Source organism: Catharus ustulatus, chromosome 1 (assembly GCF_009819885.2).
Source record: "Catharus ustulatus isolate bCatUst1 chromosome 1, bCatUst1.pri.v2, whole genome shotgun sequence".
In the NCBI taxonomy this organism is placed as follows: domain Eukaryota; kingdom Metazoa; phylum Chordata; class Aves; order Passeriformes; family Turdidae; genus Catharus; species Catharus ustulatus.
The window spans coordinates 117,313,150-117,329,380 of NC_046221.1; the positions used below are offsets into that span (position 1 = coordinate 117,313,150).

At 41.3% G+C, this 16,231-nt stretch overlaps 1 protein-coding gene across 2 annotated transcripts in view; it reads left to right on the plus strand.

The window, feature by feature from the left end:
* Window positions 1–16,231, plus strand: part of DTNA (dystrobrevin alpha) — a 221,268-nt gene that overhangs the window by 52,007 nt on the left and 153,030 nt on the right. Inside the window, exon 2 of one of the 2 annotated variants that reach the window (XM_033080078.1) lies at window positions 1,036–1,109. The exons of the other annotated variant lie outside the window; for it this stretch is intronic. The gene's annotated coding sequence lies outside the window, so the exon portion shown is untranslated. The remainder of the gene's footprint in view (window positions 1–1,035; window positions 1,110–16,231) is intronic. 2 annotated transcript variants of the gene reach the window in all.

Genomic DNA, 16,231 nt, shown 5'->3' on the forward strand with positions numbered 1-16,231 from the left:
TAGGCAGCATGTGGGATTTGGGGTGCAGCCCACTCCTCTAGACTTGGGCATTATTGTGGTACTTAATGTTTGCTGTTGTATGCCTGAGTTAATAAATCATCTTTATCTGAAAATAAACACCTGCAGGTAGTCCTTTCTAGGCTTCTCAGGTCACATTCCTCCACAAGGTGTTGTTGGTAATTTAGTATTGTCGGAGGCATTAGTCACTGCCATAGTAGCTTAATAATGCATGGTAGGAGCCAGCTGGTAATTAACAAATTAGAGATATCATCTACGTTTTCCTCTAATATTTCAGATGTAGCAAAAATAATTAAAAGGAGAGTGCTTCAGGTGTTTAAAGCTGTTACGTATATTTAAAACATCTCACCATGTTAGGAAATTATTCATTGTTTTAAAGGTCAGCTAGGCCTCATCTTGCTGCTGTCCCAGGATGCTGCAATTCTTACCAAAGAATTGTGAAGCAAGGGAGGGGCCAGACTCCTGTCTTTTTCTTTAACTCTTTAATTCTGCATCATTTAGCAAATTCATGCCAATGCCTGACTTCTGTGCCTGTTTTTAGGAGTGGCATGACTTTGTAGGTCTCAGCTGCTCTCTTTTGCAACTACCTTTCTTTCATAGGAGAAGTGTCTTGAGTTGGAAGGTTATGTTTATGTGTATGTGATGGAAAGATGAAATTAGCTTGAAATTGAAGCTAAGAAGAGAAAAAGTTAACACAAATTGTATGAAACTGCAATGCTGGGACAGACACCACAGTATGAATGAAGGTGATGATGGGTTTCATTATGGGGTGTAACTAAAATATGTTGGTATGCACAAGCTTGCTTTAACTCGCTTGGCATCTTCATATTTTATCACCAGATGGTGACCAGCAGTTTCAAATAGAGATGCTCTCAATTACCTATGCGTGGTGATTGAGCAATATTATACTGTGATACATCTCCCACCCATGCTGCTTCAGCCCAGTACTCCTTGATCCTCCTGCAGCCTCGGCTCTGAGTATCACAAGCCTTTGACTCTGCTTTTTCTCCGGAGCAGGATCTGATCTGGGCACTCTGAGGCAGACGAAGCAGGAAACAGAGCAAGAGATCGGAGGAGCATCATTTCTACGGGTAGGGTGTGGTATTATCTGTCTTCCTGGGGACTGCTTGGGTACCAGCAGTGGCTTGGAGAAATACGATTTGTGTCTGAAAACATTCTTCTTGGAGATAAAAAAAAAGCTTTTGAAAATGTGGCTGGGTGCCCTGATACACAGTGCAGAGTTTTTGTCAGAAGGTAACAGTTTGTGTTCAAGCTTTGAACTTATGGTACAGATGTGAGCAGCTGTACAATGTAATGAAAAGCAGAGACGAATCTACTCTGTAATACCTTTGCTACGTTTAGTCACCTCCACATTGATGGAAGAGCACTGGGGATTTCAAAGCATGTGTTTCTGAAGATTACAAAAGAAAAGGAATTCCATATGCAATTTCCGTTAAGATTTTTAGCTTCTTATAGTCAGGCTGAAGTGTTTTGAATGCTTTAGTACCTAATTGGTACTAAAGTAGAAAAAGGCTGGTAAGTTATTCACACAACACTGTTAACAGTGTAGACTTGTTTTGTGCACCCTGAATTCTCTATTGTTGTTCAGGGTGGCTTTTGCTTGGGGTCTTTCTGCTAGCTTTGTACTGACTATTGCCTCAGCAGACAACTTTCCCTGTTTGTACTGTGTAACAGTAGAGCATGAAAGTGCAGGCAGCACGGTGTCACACATCATGCAGACTCGGGGAGAGGATGATGCTGCTGGCTGCACCCAGGCTGGGTGAGAGCTGACACCTGAGGGGCAGCAGAAACACAGCAACATGCAGCATGCACAGCAACATGCAGCATGCACAACAACATGCCAGCCTTTACCTGCGATCCCACAGCGTGCTGAGAGCTGGCCTCACATGTCACTGCCTGGTGCCAGCAGCACAGCAGGCACATTTTGCACATCTCCTGCTCCTTCCACTGTCCACAGCAAGGAGCCTGTTGAATGCAGCACTTTTCTGGTTTTGTTGGTGTTCCTGGATTTCCCTCAGTGCAGACAAGGGCAGGGTGTAGGGGTGGTCCTACCTGGTTCTGTCCTGGGCTGTGGGGTGGCAGCTTGGCACACACATGGGCCTGGCAGGACTCCTGGCACCCATAGCCCAGACGTGGCTGGGCAGTCGCACCTGCATATCTCTCACAGTGACAGAACAGCATTTCCTAGTGCAGAAACTGGTCCTGCAGGCAGAGCCTTGCAGTTCATCCAGGGATTAAAGGCACATCAAATTTGACTGCAGTTTTCATCCCCCTGAAGCCCTTCATATACACAAACAATTACACAGACTTCATAATGATTATGGCCTGTTAAACTAGTGTATAAATACTGGTACTACATTTTTTAAATTATTTTTTACCCTTTGTGTTAATTCAGTTCATGACCTTCATACTTCAGGTTTTAAAATGCCACTGCATTCCACAGAAGACTAGATTGCTGTTGAGGGGAATGAAAATAGCTACCATAGCCAGGGAAAAAAAAAAGTTTTATTTCTTCAATCTGATACAGTTCATGTAATCATGGAAGGTAGGTGATGTCTTTAATGCCTGTCACTCCTTTGTACTGATGCTTTCAAAATATTTGGACACAAGTCATGGAGCTTTCTGTTCACCTGGGAATGAAGAAAGACATTCAGTGTGAATGTCCTTAGTTGCTGCTTTTTTCACATTATGTTTTGGGTTAGTATTTTTGGGAAGAGGCTATACAGAAATCCCAGAGCAATTTAAGCCTGTAAGATTTCTCCATTCTGTAGTTTATTTTGACAAAATAATAGCCATATAGCTGTGTATTAATGTATTATTGTGATACTTGGATATTGCATTAAAAACATGGCATTTCAGTGCAATTGCTCAAAACCAGACTTTATATTGATAAAATATACTATTTGCTGCATTCCTTTTATTCTGAACAAATTTATGGCATCTAACTGTATCATTTTCTGGGAAAAAAGCCCCTTACTTTTGATGCATTTTGTTCTGTGCTCTTTTTCTCCACTGTTTAAGTCAGAATTAGGCTGTCATTTTTGTATTTTACTTTTATTTAATATTTGGGAAGCAATAAACTAACCGATGTGTTCTGTGTTCAGTCTGGATGAGTGACTACTTCCACCAAGACTGCTGCTCACTGGTGGTCACTCCACTTGCAATCTACTTTTACTGTCAAAAATGCTGAAGCTCTGCCACTGAGCAATTTAGTTCCAAATGTAGATGGCTAAGCTGGAAACCATTTTTTCCCCTAGTTTTTGGGACTGATAAGTGTGATTCAGGAGTCTCCACTAGGGTTGTATTGGAAGTAATAGAAGTTCTGGAGAAGCTGTGAGGAATTTTGGTTGAATTTGGGGGTGATCTGGTCTTAAGATTTGTTCAATGCCCTACTTACTCCATGTTTACAGAAAATACTTCCTTTTATTTCTGACAGCAAAGAAAAATTTCATTCCCAGCCACTGCCTCAATGTCTTCCCATACTAAAACAAAACAACAGGTGACTAGATCTTGAAGTGTCATGTCTGGCATATTTGGCAGTTGTTTTCTCCTTCTTGATAGTGCTGGGATATAAACTTAAGGTCATCCCAGCTGCTCTGGCCACCTCTCTGTTCACTGAAATAAAGACTGCCTGGTTTAGTCATTACTGTTTGCTGAGGCTGCTTTTACACATGCATTTACTCTGTTAAGAGGATCCCAAACTCTGCTTGTAAAGGTCTGTGCTGGCATCTTGCAGTCAGAGTTCCCCTGCCCATGGGAACCCAGGCTTGTGTATATATGTTTTTGAAGCAAGTGGTTATGGTGATATGTGCAGTCTTATCTGCTCAGCCTTTTTATTTGAGTGGAGCCTTCCACAATTAATTGACAGGATGAAAAATTCAGTCCATCCTGTTTAGAATTACATGTGTTTATTCAGTCCTTTGTTAAAGCTGGTGCTGTTATTCATGCACGACTTTTGCTTCCATGTAAGTTTTATTATTCTTTGATCTCCTGTAGCACCCAACAAACTTTTTAAAACCACTTACCCAGAAACCATTGTTTCACTGCAATTACAAAAGAACATGCAATGAATCACAAATGAGAATATTACCCAACAAGATATTCCTAGAAACAGAAGAACATTTATATGCAATATAATACATTAATCATTTATAAGGAGTTCAGTTATTAAAATATTTTTTTTAATACTCTGGATGTGAGGATGTGAAAAACCTATTCACTGAGGATATTTGTGGGCTTTTAAAACTTTCTTAAGTTTCCATCCTCACATTCTTGTCACAGCTTTGGAAAGCAAAATATCAAATATAGTAGTTCGGGTGACTCCAGGTTGGCTCTAGACTATGAGTACATATATATATACATATATATACATATATGTATGTGTTTATGCATCTATGTAGATACATGTGTAAAAATAGAGTCAACAAACTTTTGTCTTTAAGAGAAGTCCACAGTGTGCTTGGTGCATCTCTATTTCTACAGAACTGCTCATGATCAAAGACTTTGTCTGCTGAAGCATTTTCACAGTCAAGGTCTGTGGTCATTGTAAGCAGATCTCTTGAATGAATGGAAGTCTGATAAATGATAGCTGAGCTATCATTTCTTCACAAGGCTTTATCCTCGGGTTGGCTTTATATATGCTTATATAGGATAGGAAAGGAAAAAGGAAAGGAGAAAGCCTCAAGAAATCTTGTTTTGAATTGCCTGTGTGAAGGTGTAGTGTCCCCTCTCCCCATTCAAACATAGGACATGTGTCAGCAGACTGCAACATGAGCTCCCCTCTGTAGCCGTTCCCCAGGCTGGTGGGATGTGCTCCGATGCCAGTCACGAGCTGCAGAGCTCACTTAGCACCACACTGTGCTCTGTGATGATGCATAGCATTTTAGCAGCTGCTGAAGCTGAAACCAAATCAGAGCTGCCTTGTACCTGCAAGCTCAGGGAGGAAGCAGAGAAATTGGGGTTTGTCAGTCATGGCCCATGGAGAAATTCCTGGTGCACATTTATGGTGAAACCAGTCGAGTGGGAGACCTTGCCAGCACAGGGTCTGGTCTGACTCCTGCTTTTGGACCAGAAATATTACCATGAAGGATTCTGTCACCACTGGGCAGAGATGCAGAGCACTCTTTCCTGGGCATCTCTGCGTCTGCTCCCCTGCTTTGGAGGGGAAACAGATCAAGGGAAAGGACCAGCTGCAGACTGTAATTGTTTTGAAGTAGCTCTCCACTCCATTAGTAGAATGAAGGTACAGTCTGGGTCATTTAATTTCCCATGTTGATGTAGGCAACAAGTCAGATATGTTGGGGAATTATTCATCATGTCTGATAACTCTGCTTTTAAATAAAGAGCAGGACTTTCCAAATATTGCAGGAAGTGGTAAAAGCAGCAGGAGAGAACAGATTAAACACTTCTAAACTGTCTTCTTTTTGAAGTGCTAAAGTTCGGGCAAAAGAAACTGCCATTTTTCTAGAAAGAAAACTGTGTAACATGTAAGTTGGTTCCAACCTAATCCATTCTACTTGTCATGCTGGAAAATGCAGCAGTTGTGATTCCTGTAGCAGTATTTAAAATGACAAGCATATTTAAATGAGTTTGTCTAGTGAAACTTGGCTAAAACTATCACATCAGTGGGATGATACTGTGAGAGCTTTACAATTTAAACCGATTTCTTTTGGCTGTGATGCCATCTTCGGCCCCATTGTGGTGAATACCCCATGTGGCTCATGCACTGTTCTTTTGGTTCATTCTGTAGTGATTCTTCAATTTCTCCCATTTTCATTATACCTTTGTATGCCAAAGTACTGTAGGTATGTGCCATTTACAGACCCTGTGCTTGAGGAGTGATGAGAGAAAGGCATTCCCTCTTATTTTCACCTCTTGTTTTCACCTGGCCAGCTGCATTCTTGTATAAACTGGATAATGTGGTTGTGGGGTAGGGAGGGGAGATGATCTTTGGCAAAGACCAAAATAAAGGTATTCCAAGATGGCTTTGTGGTTTAGCTTTTCTCATGGGATTAAATCCCAAAAGAGATCACACTGTGTGAGTGTTAAGGAAAGGACCATCCCCTTCCCCCACCCCCCTTCTTCTGACAGCTACTGCCCTCTGCCCTAATGGCTTTTTGGAAAGCACACCCATTCATTTATAAATTCATTCGTTTTTTGCTCGTAAATAACCCTGTTTATGCTCTAGAAGTACTGGTGGTAGAAGACTGTGCATTACGTACATAAACTTTCCATGGTTTTGAATGCAATATTACCCTTTATGTATTTTTTCAGAGATGTTGAGCATCTCTAATTCTGAAGGCCATGGAAAGGCTACATGGCAGTCACACATTATTCTCTTTACCAGGTATCTCCTGTTCTATTTTAAATGCCGGATCTTAGTACTCACAATTCAGCTGTTTATTGAAGGTGAATTCCTTATCTCCTGTCTCCTATTTATCAAATCTTGGGGTTGTAATTTATCCTTGTTTTATGCTGTCATATGCATGATCCAGAACAACAGTTCTTTTGACCCTATAAAAAAATTGATGGGTAGAATGGCTCAAAAATAATCTGCACTGGAAATCTTATTAAGAGTAAAATTCAACTGGCTATTACAAAATTGACAGTTCGATTCATTCACCTGTCCAGGGCAGAATGGAAGGTCAACTAAAATTTAAACCCTTGGTAAGCAAGTGTCAGTTCGTATTAGTGTAACAGGCAATCCAAAGATAGGATCACACATTACTGGAGGTAAGAAGTGCAAAAACCCACTTATAGATGTAAAAGCAACATCCCATACAAGTATGGTTATTGAATAGAACATTAGTATTATAATCTCTCAAATGACAGCTTTACCTGACCATAATTCATCATGAAGTAGAGTTTCTGGTGTGTCAGGAGCTCTCTTGACCTAATACAAGAACTTTACAGCTTAACTTTATGACCTCAGGAAATGAAATAGGTTATCACAATCCTAAATCTAGTCTTTCCCAGCCTGAAGATACTCGAATTCCTGTTATACTCACTACTCATTACACAATGGAAACTTAAAAATTCTAAAACTGTATTTTTGTCATAGCTCACACAGACAATTGCACTGAAGTGTCTTAACATATTGCAGCCTACTTGTTTGTTGGTTTTTATTTTGGAGTTAGCAGAAAATAAGTGAGCTCTTAAATCTTTCCCAGTTGTCACTTCTTTGGAGTTGTTCTGAGAACTATAAACAGTACATTCAGAAATTAGCTCCTGGGTGGGATCTTTTGTGTCCTATGTGTGTCACTGCAGAAGCATTTTAGGAGTGAATTAAGAAAGGAGACTTCAATGCTGAGTGCTCTTTGTAGTCACAGGGATAGATCTGAGGTATGGTCCACACTGTCACATGGCTCTGGAAGCACTCATTTACTGCCTCAGAAGGAGGAACTATTTTGTTCCTCTTTCTCCAGAGGTTGGTTTGTGTGAAACCTCCTCAAGTTTTCCTTACAGCATGCTGATAGGATTGCCTGTTGCTTGTCCAGGGATCCTATTTCTTGCAGCTAATCTGAACATGCATCTCAGGTTTCTTTTCAATCTGCTGTAATATGGCTGTGATAATTTTATCTCGACAGCCTGTACGGCTCCACTTGTATTCAAGCGTCAGTCTGACTGGCTGTGGGTTTCAGGCACATGACCTTGGGAGAGGTACAGACTATTCATGTTGTGAAAGCCTTCTCTGTCAGGGTGATGTGTGTATGCATGTGTCTGGTATAGCTTTGTAATGCTATGGCAGACACAAGAAACTGTCCTTCAGTGTCTTCCACTGGCCAGACTGGCCACAGAACAGTTTTACTGGGCTTGTCCAGGTTCAGCTGGCAGCTCTGCCTGCTCTCTGCTTCCCTCCTGCTTTTGTTTTACTGCCTGTTTTCAGCTCAGTGGAGGGTAGTTGATTGTATAGTCCATGATAAATAAAATATGTAAATTCCTGACTATGTAATAGATTGGTAGCATGAACAATTAGAAAAGTTGCCCAGCAGTTCCCGTTATAGTACGTTAGAGTTTTTCCAAGTATTTGTAAAACTTTTAATGTCTGAAGTGAAATTTTTCTAGCCAACTGTTTTCCTCAGCCTGAGTATTTTTGGAATATTTCAGCAAAAGTGATTCAGTAAGACTGAGAACAAGACTGGCGTAAAAATAAGTTGGGTTTCTTCACATTTAAAGAAAACCTTGGGTTATTTTCTTTGGTGTGCCTTAGTGTTCTTGTACGCTGGAACAAGGATGTAAACTTCGGTAGAACACATGACCTTTGCATGAGTAGTACTTCTCTTATTTGTCCCTGTGGAAATCTGCCCATTTGGCCTATACAGTAGCCCTCAGGGGAAAATAAATCCAGAGCAGTTTATCCATGTTAAGAACTGGCTGCAGATGAAGATTCTTGACAGAGCCAGTCTCTCTACGGGTGCTGGGGAGTCACCAAGTATGCTCATGGCACCCAAGTTGTTCCTTGGTCCTTGAGCAGTTGTCAAGGTTTCTGTTGTGCTGAGGATTCAGGTGCACAGGTGTGTACTGAGAAATCAGATGTTATACCCATAAGTCTTGCAAACACTGAGGGCAAAGCTGCAGCTTTACATGCAACCTGAACTTTGATATCTCCAGTCTCTTGAACACTGGGGCTGCTAAAGCAAACAAACACACAGCATTCTTGTTTCTCAATTCCTCAGGAATAATTCTGCATATAGTGTGGTATTGTCCTTGCTTTGTGGAGTAAAGGGGGTAGAACCTCCACTTTCTTTGTAGTAATTACACTGCTTAGCATTCAAAACAACAAAGCATACTGGGCTTTCCCATCTTTCTCACATGAAGTATACATGACTTCTATGCTTCTGGTAGGACAGGCAGGGGGATGGAAGAGGAACTCTGTTTGGTCTTGGACAGCACTGTCTCAGGGGAAAGAAAGTGGCTTACACTCTAAGTTCATTTCCATTTTAGTTTATGAAGCACTGCTTTTCAAAAGTCCTGGGTTTTACCATACTGCCAGCCTTTAGCTGAACAGATGTCAGAAAAAGACAAACAGAAGGAAGATAAATATGTGAACATTTCAAAACTTCTGTTATGGTGCATTGGCCTGTACTGAGTAGAAAATAATCCTGCTGTCATTAGTATGTTTGATGCTAGGATTACACCTCTGTTCAGCTCTGCTTTTAGCAATCTTCCTTTTCTTCAGAGAGAGCCTTTTGATTCAGTGTCTGTTTTGTTCAGTGTAGTCAGATGAATGTTATTTCCTACTTAGTAAATGCCCCATGCTTACTGTATTTTATTCACTTGAGTAGATTTGCTTGAGATCAATGTGACTGTTGCATTGTGGAGTTAGCAAAGAGTTAATATTTTTTACTGAGCTGCATAATACTTCTGGATACATTTCTCTATTGATCCCCCAATCCTCTTAGGTCTGCCTAAATAAGTTCTTTATAATGGAAAATAACTTAGCAATTTATAATGCTGTGAGATCACTTTTCCCTCAAAAGATCATCTTTATATAGTCCTTCTTGCTTTCACTGCTCCTGCTCCAGTTTCCTCTATGGTAGTAATGGTTTAAGGATAAATAATAGGCAAAGTTTGCAGGAGGTCATGTCTTTTACAAACTCAACTTGTACCTGAAGAAAACATGAACAAAATTCTGGCAAGTGGGAGTTGTAGCATCTTAAAAGAGATGTGTAAATCAACATGTCCTCCCCCCAGTTATCTGTAATAACAAGGCTTTGGGATTTTTTTACTGATCTCCTTCATGAGATTTTCTGTTTGCTTGTCATGCGTTTCACTTCACTGGACCCCATGCTTTTGACTGCTCAGTGAGAAATTTCCTGGACAAGGCATAAAGAGCATGGAGAGTGTATGAGTTTATGTCAGTAACTCCACTCTACAAACAGTTTCCAAAGTTATAAAATAATTAATCAACTGGACAACTAAAAATACCATAGTTGAGTGGTTCATTAAAGAGCCTCTTATTAATGTGAGCCAGATTTTCCCACTACATATTTGCAAACAAGTAAAAAGAAGACATCCTACATCTCAGCAATTTATTCCAGACAAAGGTTGCCTTCCTGACGTCTTCAGGGAAACCGTTGGTTTTGCATACTCTAATTTGTGTGCTGACCCATAGGCCTTGGTATAGCAGTGTACTAAGGGGTTCAGAAAGCTGTGCTGACCTCAGTCATTATTTCAATTTAAATCCTACCTGAATAAATGGATTACCAGCTGCTTAGACAAAAATATTTCAATTAAGACAGGAGAGTACCTGGTAAGTTCCATGGATAAACATATTTCCCATGTAATAATGCAGGAAAATTGTTAACTTCATGTTACAAAAAGGAAGGGTGCTGAACAGCACGAGCTGATGTGCAAATACGAGCAACTGTGAGTTTATATTGCTGTTGCAAGTGGTTTTGTGTGTGCAGAAATAACTGCTGTGCAGGCCAGGCTGGGTGCCAGAGCCATCTTCTCTGCTGGTGTGATGCTGAGGTTGCCAGCACTTACCCCAAGACTGATGTAGCTGTTGGCATAATGGAGATGGAGACGCGCAATGTTCGCTTTGATGTCTGAAATACAATGCGGTGTATAGGTGTCTCCTTTACAAAAGGAGCAGCAGTTACAAATCTTCCTGTCTGTGAGGAGAAGTAGCAGCTGGATGTTTGCTGGAGGCCAGAGAGGAGTGGGAGAGCAGAGCACAGCAGGATTTTTCTGTTGGTGTCCTGCTGCATCCCAGGAACTCTGACCAGAGCCTCACCACAGCATTTTGTTGGGGCGAGTCCAGAGGAGGGTCACAAAGTTGGCGAGGGGGCTGCAGCACCTCCCATGTGAAGACAGGTTGACAAATTTGGGACTCTTCAGCCTGGAAGAGAAGATTGCATGGAGACCTCACAGCAGCCTTCCAGTACCTGAAGGGAGCCTACAGGGAAACTGGAGAGGGACTTTTCCTCAGGAACTGCAGTGACAGGACAAGGAGCAATGGGTACAAACTGAAAGAGGGGAAATTTAAGTTAGATACATGGAAGAAATACATAGATGGTGAAGCACTGGATCAGGTTGTCCAGAGGCGCTGTGAATCCCATCCCTGTAAGTGTTCAAGGCCAGGTGAGGAACCTAATGTCCCTGCCCTTGGCAGAGGAGTTGGTACTAGATGGTCTTCATGTCCCTTCCAACCCAAACCATTCTATGAGTCTATGATTTTGTAAGCAAACAGAATTCAGGTTTCTGTCTATAAATGGGTTCAGAGAAAAAGGCTTAAAAGAAAGGGAAAAAAAAGTCTTAGGTCCAAAAAGATTTAAAATCTTGGCTGTGCAACTGAAAGTAAAACTCTGTGACAGTTACTCTCCAATCATATTAATCAAGTGACCTTTAAACAACAAAACCATTCACATTATCAGCTGGGAAGTGGAGTTGGGATGTCAGCTCAAGTAGACTCACTCTACTGACAGTAAGCATAACTTCGGAGATGAACCTTTGCCTCTGGCTGCAAAGGAACTAAAACTCCCACTCTCTGATGAAGTATATAGTTCTCAGGATATGTGATACTATGGGATGTGATCCTCATCCCAAGAATTTGCATCTTACACAGCAGAACAGATAAAACAATATAGGCACTTCATGAAGAAATGGAATACAGCTCATTCCTAAGATGTGCCATGGCATATGTCACCAGTTAATAGGCAACACAGCATATACCAAAACTACTTTGAAAAATACTGTGCTCTTTGAGGTTTTTCTTTCTTGCTAAAAGGTGCTTTCAGTCCTCCTACACTCAGGAGCAGAAGCTAGTATTTTTTAGAGCATCCTTGTTTTCATATTCTCCTAGGATGTGTCCTACCTTATTACCACCTCTTCTCATTTGATAACCTCTATTTGGAATTAAGGATACCCAAATGTAAGATACTGATTCTTGGAGAAGATATTAAAACAGAAGTTTACCTTTTATGAGGCAAAGCACGAGTTCTGTCTATGCATTGCTTTGGCTTGCCAAACAGTTTTGGTTGTATATAGCCCAAAGCATGGCAATTTCTTGGACGGGATGATTTCTGTCTGTTTCTTGCTCCAAGCGTATGGTCAGTGATAGAGAAGAAGACCAGAGCTTGCCCTAATTGGGTCAGATTCTGGCTTCTGAGAGCACCTTAGTATTCAGCTCATTAAAAAAAAAATAGCACAGAAACAGTGAGTATAAAGGATATAATCTCCATAAAAGTGGCTTTAGGTCTGGGCAACCTGTCAGGATTCTCACTTATGGCTGTGGAAGAGATGTATTAAAAACTACGAGGAATTAGTCCATTGATTACCATTATTATTAATACTTTAGAGGGGAAAAAAGCTGATTTGGAAATGAACTTTTTTAAGCAACCCATCATTTTTACATCATTTTGGAAAGAGCTCTGACATCCAGATTCATGTATCTAGCTGTAGAGGTGGAGACCTCAACATACCAAATAACTCACTGACTGACGCTCTATTCTAGTAAACACACCAGAGGTTTGCTTCTGGCACCAGGACAAACTGGGATGGCACAGCACATGTTCATGCCACTGAACTCAGTCTCTGGACTGGGTGCCACAAGCAAACAGCCTGCTGGAAATGTCTCTGGACTCTGCAACTCCCAAACTCTGCCCAAGAGCCCTCTGGAGGAAGGAGGGCTGGCTCAAAACTGTGCCAGGGACGCTGTGGTGTTGTAGCAGTGTGGGCAACAGCTCCAGCTCTCAGGAGCACGTCCTTGCCCAGTGTCACTTACTAATATAGACATATTCTTATCAGGGAGATGGGACCAAATAAAGAAGAAGCTGTGGTTTGGTTGCTGTCACTCTCCATTGTGTTGGAAGACGTGGTTGTGAACCCTGTTGAATGCTGTAATAGGTTATTGAATAACTCTGGGCAACCTGCCGCCCTAACAGCTCTGGTGTTAAGTTGGAACAAATCTGCCCTGGGAAAAGCCCAGAGCCCAGCTTGACTGTTTTCTGCTGGGCAGGATCTTGCTGTCAGCAGGGTTTTTCAAGACACAGTATACATTTGCTTTCAAAAGCCATGAAAATATTTGTGGGGAAATCTTGACATTGGATACAAAAAAGTTTGTCTCCTGGGCCCAGCACTTTACTTGGTGTACTACAGTAAATTACTGAAGCCCTAATTTCTGGCATTATTTTTTTTCCAAATTCCTGTGTATCTGGCATTCTGTTTTCTCTGCTTTTTATTTTGATTGGTACCTTTTATTGGTACCTCAATGTGCATAACATGGTGATATTACTGTGGATTGGGTAACAGCATATAGCTCTGTTATCCTGGAGTTACCAGATACTACCGATGCATGTGTGCAAATAGCTAAACAATCCAAATGGGAAAAAATCTGGTTTTGGAAGGAGACTGAGCTTCCAGGGCTTGTCAGCATTGGTTCCAGTAGATCCAGTAGATGAAATTGTGTCAGGATGTGCTTGTATGTAGATGTGAGAGAAACCAGTCAGGAGGTAAACTGAAGGACCAGCACTCCACAGCTTTCATTCCTTTTCAGAGGAGTTTTCCTGAGTCATGGCTGTGAAGGAAACATTTGTTCATATGCATGATACTAAGCAGACAATTTATTCCACACAGACTGTTGAAATTAAGTGCCCCAAGTTTGTATCCATTTCTAACTGTTATGTGAAATCTGTTTTCTGGTTGCCCAAATTGTTGTTTTCAAATACCATAATAATGGGCACTGCGGAAAAGCTTAAATGTAATAGAACTGCCCGTCCTCTTTCCACCTGTTTAACTGATGGTCACAGGGATGAAGCACCTCTCATATGAAGAGCTGGTGTTTCTCAGCCCAGAGAAGACTCCAGGGAGACCTTGGAGCAGCCTTCTGGTACCTAAAGGGGACCTGCAAGTGAGTCCTGGAGAGAGTGAGACTTTTTACAAGGACATGCAAGCATAGGATGAAGGGGAATCACTTTAAACTGAAGGAGTGTAGGTTTGGGTTAGACATTAGGAAGAAATTCTTTACCATAAGGGTGGTGAGACACTGGAACAGGATTCCCAGAAAAGTTGTGGATGCCCCACCCCTGGCAGTGTTCATATCCAGGTTGGAATGGGCTGTGGGCAGCCTGGTGTGGTGGAAGCTGTTGCCTGCCTGAGGAACTACATGATCTTTAAGGCCCTTTCCAGCACAAGCCATTCCATAGTTCTGTGTTACCCACAATATCCAAAAGCTTAAGGAAAGAAAAATTCACTGCTGCATAGGCCAGCTAAAACTGCTGAGCACTCTGCAGTTTAATCATAACAATAAACATAGTGACATTTTTAGGGAGGTAGATTTATTTCTTTTCTTAGAAATAAATTCTGTGCTGAGTTAGCAGGCTACTTCTGTAGTTTCCTTGGTATAAATCAAAACTTGATTTGACATATATATGAGATTCATGCTTTGGGGTAAAGTTTCTAGTTTATTTTGCAAATATTTTCATTTTCCTTGGGCACAGGAGTCCTTCTGCTTATCCTTCTTCTGTCTGATGATGTGGGAGCTTTGGTTTCCAGTTCAGTGTCCATAGTTTCATGTTTCTATAGTTAACATGCCCATAGTGTGATCAAGTAAGTTTTTGGATAATGGTGATTCTGCATGTAATTTGCCATCATTGGGCAAATTGAGACTTTTAAAGTCTCAGACAGAGCAGAACTGTTGTATCCAGCCCAGGACTTGATCCACAGCCTAATATGGATGTAGAATGTCTCTGGCCTCAGTCTCTCTGAGCACTTTCAGAGCCTGCCAGGATCTCACTTTGGCCTGTTTGCACGATGAATTCATCCTAAGCAGTAAACAAAATGTCGTTAATGCTCTAAATAGATTGCCCTGTTTCCTGGGTTCTCTGTGGTTCAGCTGTTATTTCACTTCAACAACATGATTTCTTTCAAATCAGAAAATTAGCTTTTTGTTGCTTCTGTGCAGGGACATGTAGCTGAACTGTGGCACTGTGAAGCATCTGTTTTGCTTAAAAGCGAAACTTTGAGGAGCATTTTAGTTCTTCTTCAATGCTGGTAGTGTTCCACCATTTACAAATGCCCTGCTTTTAAAATTTACCCTGATAATGATGCTGTAAATGTAGTACTATCATGCTAGAAAGGACTAAGGCGTTCCTGGGTAGGACATCAGTAGTCTTGGGCAAGTCCTGAGCGGCCTTGTTTGAGCAGGGAGTGGGAGCAGATGACCTCCAGAGGTCCCTCCCAACCCCAGCTATTCTGCAGGTCTCTAACACAGTTCAGTTACTACCTCCACAAGATAGCTCATTTTTCTGTGAGAACAGCCATCTAAACATGGATGTTAACCACCTGCTTAATTTTTCCAGTGTTTATAGTTGTCAGAAAGAAGATTATAACTCTCAAAATCTCTCTGATGGCACTGTCTCCTAACAGAAGGAAACCTTGAATCTGCATTCTCTGACCATGGTGTGTGGTCAGATCAGATCAGCTGGCAGTGGGGGATCTGGACATTGCACAACAGCCCACCTCAGTGGTTTTAAAAAGTAATAGTACCTGTAGGAGAAGTCCTGTGGATCCTAGGATGTAAACCAGCGTGTTGCAATTTCTATAAAAATATAGTCCAAAAAGAAGAAAAAAGGCATTCCCCTCTGGAATGTTATTTCTGGCCCTTGTTTGTTTATGTTAAATGGAAGGTCCAGAGGGAAGAGACTTGCCCAATACCCTTGGATGGGATCTTACTAAGTTTTGTCTCTGCCAACTACAGCCGGTAATCAGTTCACCTGGTCTCCCCACTTGAGTTCCATTGTATTGAACCTGAGAGTCATCAAAGAATTAGACAAGCTGCCTTTTTTTTTTTTTTTGAGGTCTGAATTACCTTCAGGGAATTGCTGGACCTTCCCAAGTAGTAAGAAACTCTTTCATAATTTCATGTGGCTGATCTCTGACCACTGTTAATCATGTGCTTTAAGTGTTGTAGTTTCTTTCTTTGTTACAGAATTAGTGACCACCAAGCCCTGTTGGTGTCTTGAGCATTTCATTTGTAATGGCTTTGGAGTCATTAACCAATTCACTTAATTGCTATTAAGGCCAAATGCAAGGAGGGGATACACCCAACCACCACCCCTACTCAAAGAGTGAAAGTTCATACTAGAAAATCTATATATATTGTTATTATTAAGATGGAAATTGGGTTGTTGGGACTATTTCTCTCATGGTGTAGCTCTAGCCCCAGACTAGATACCACTGTACATACAAC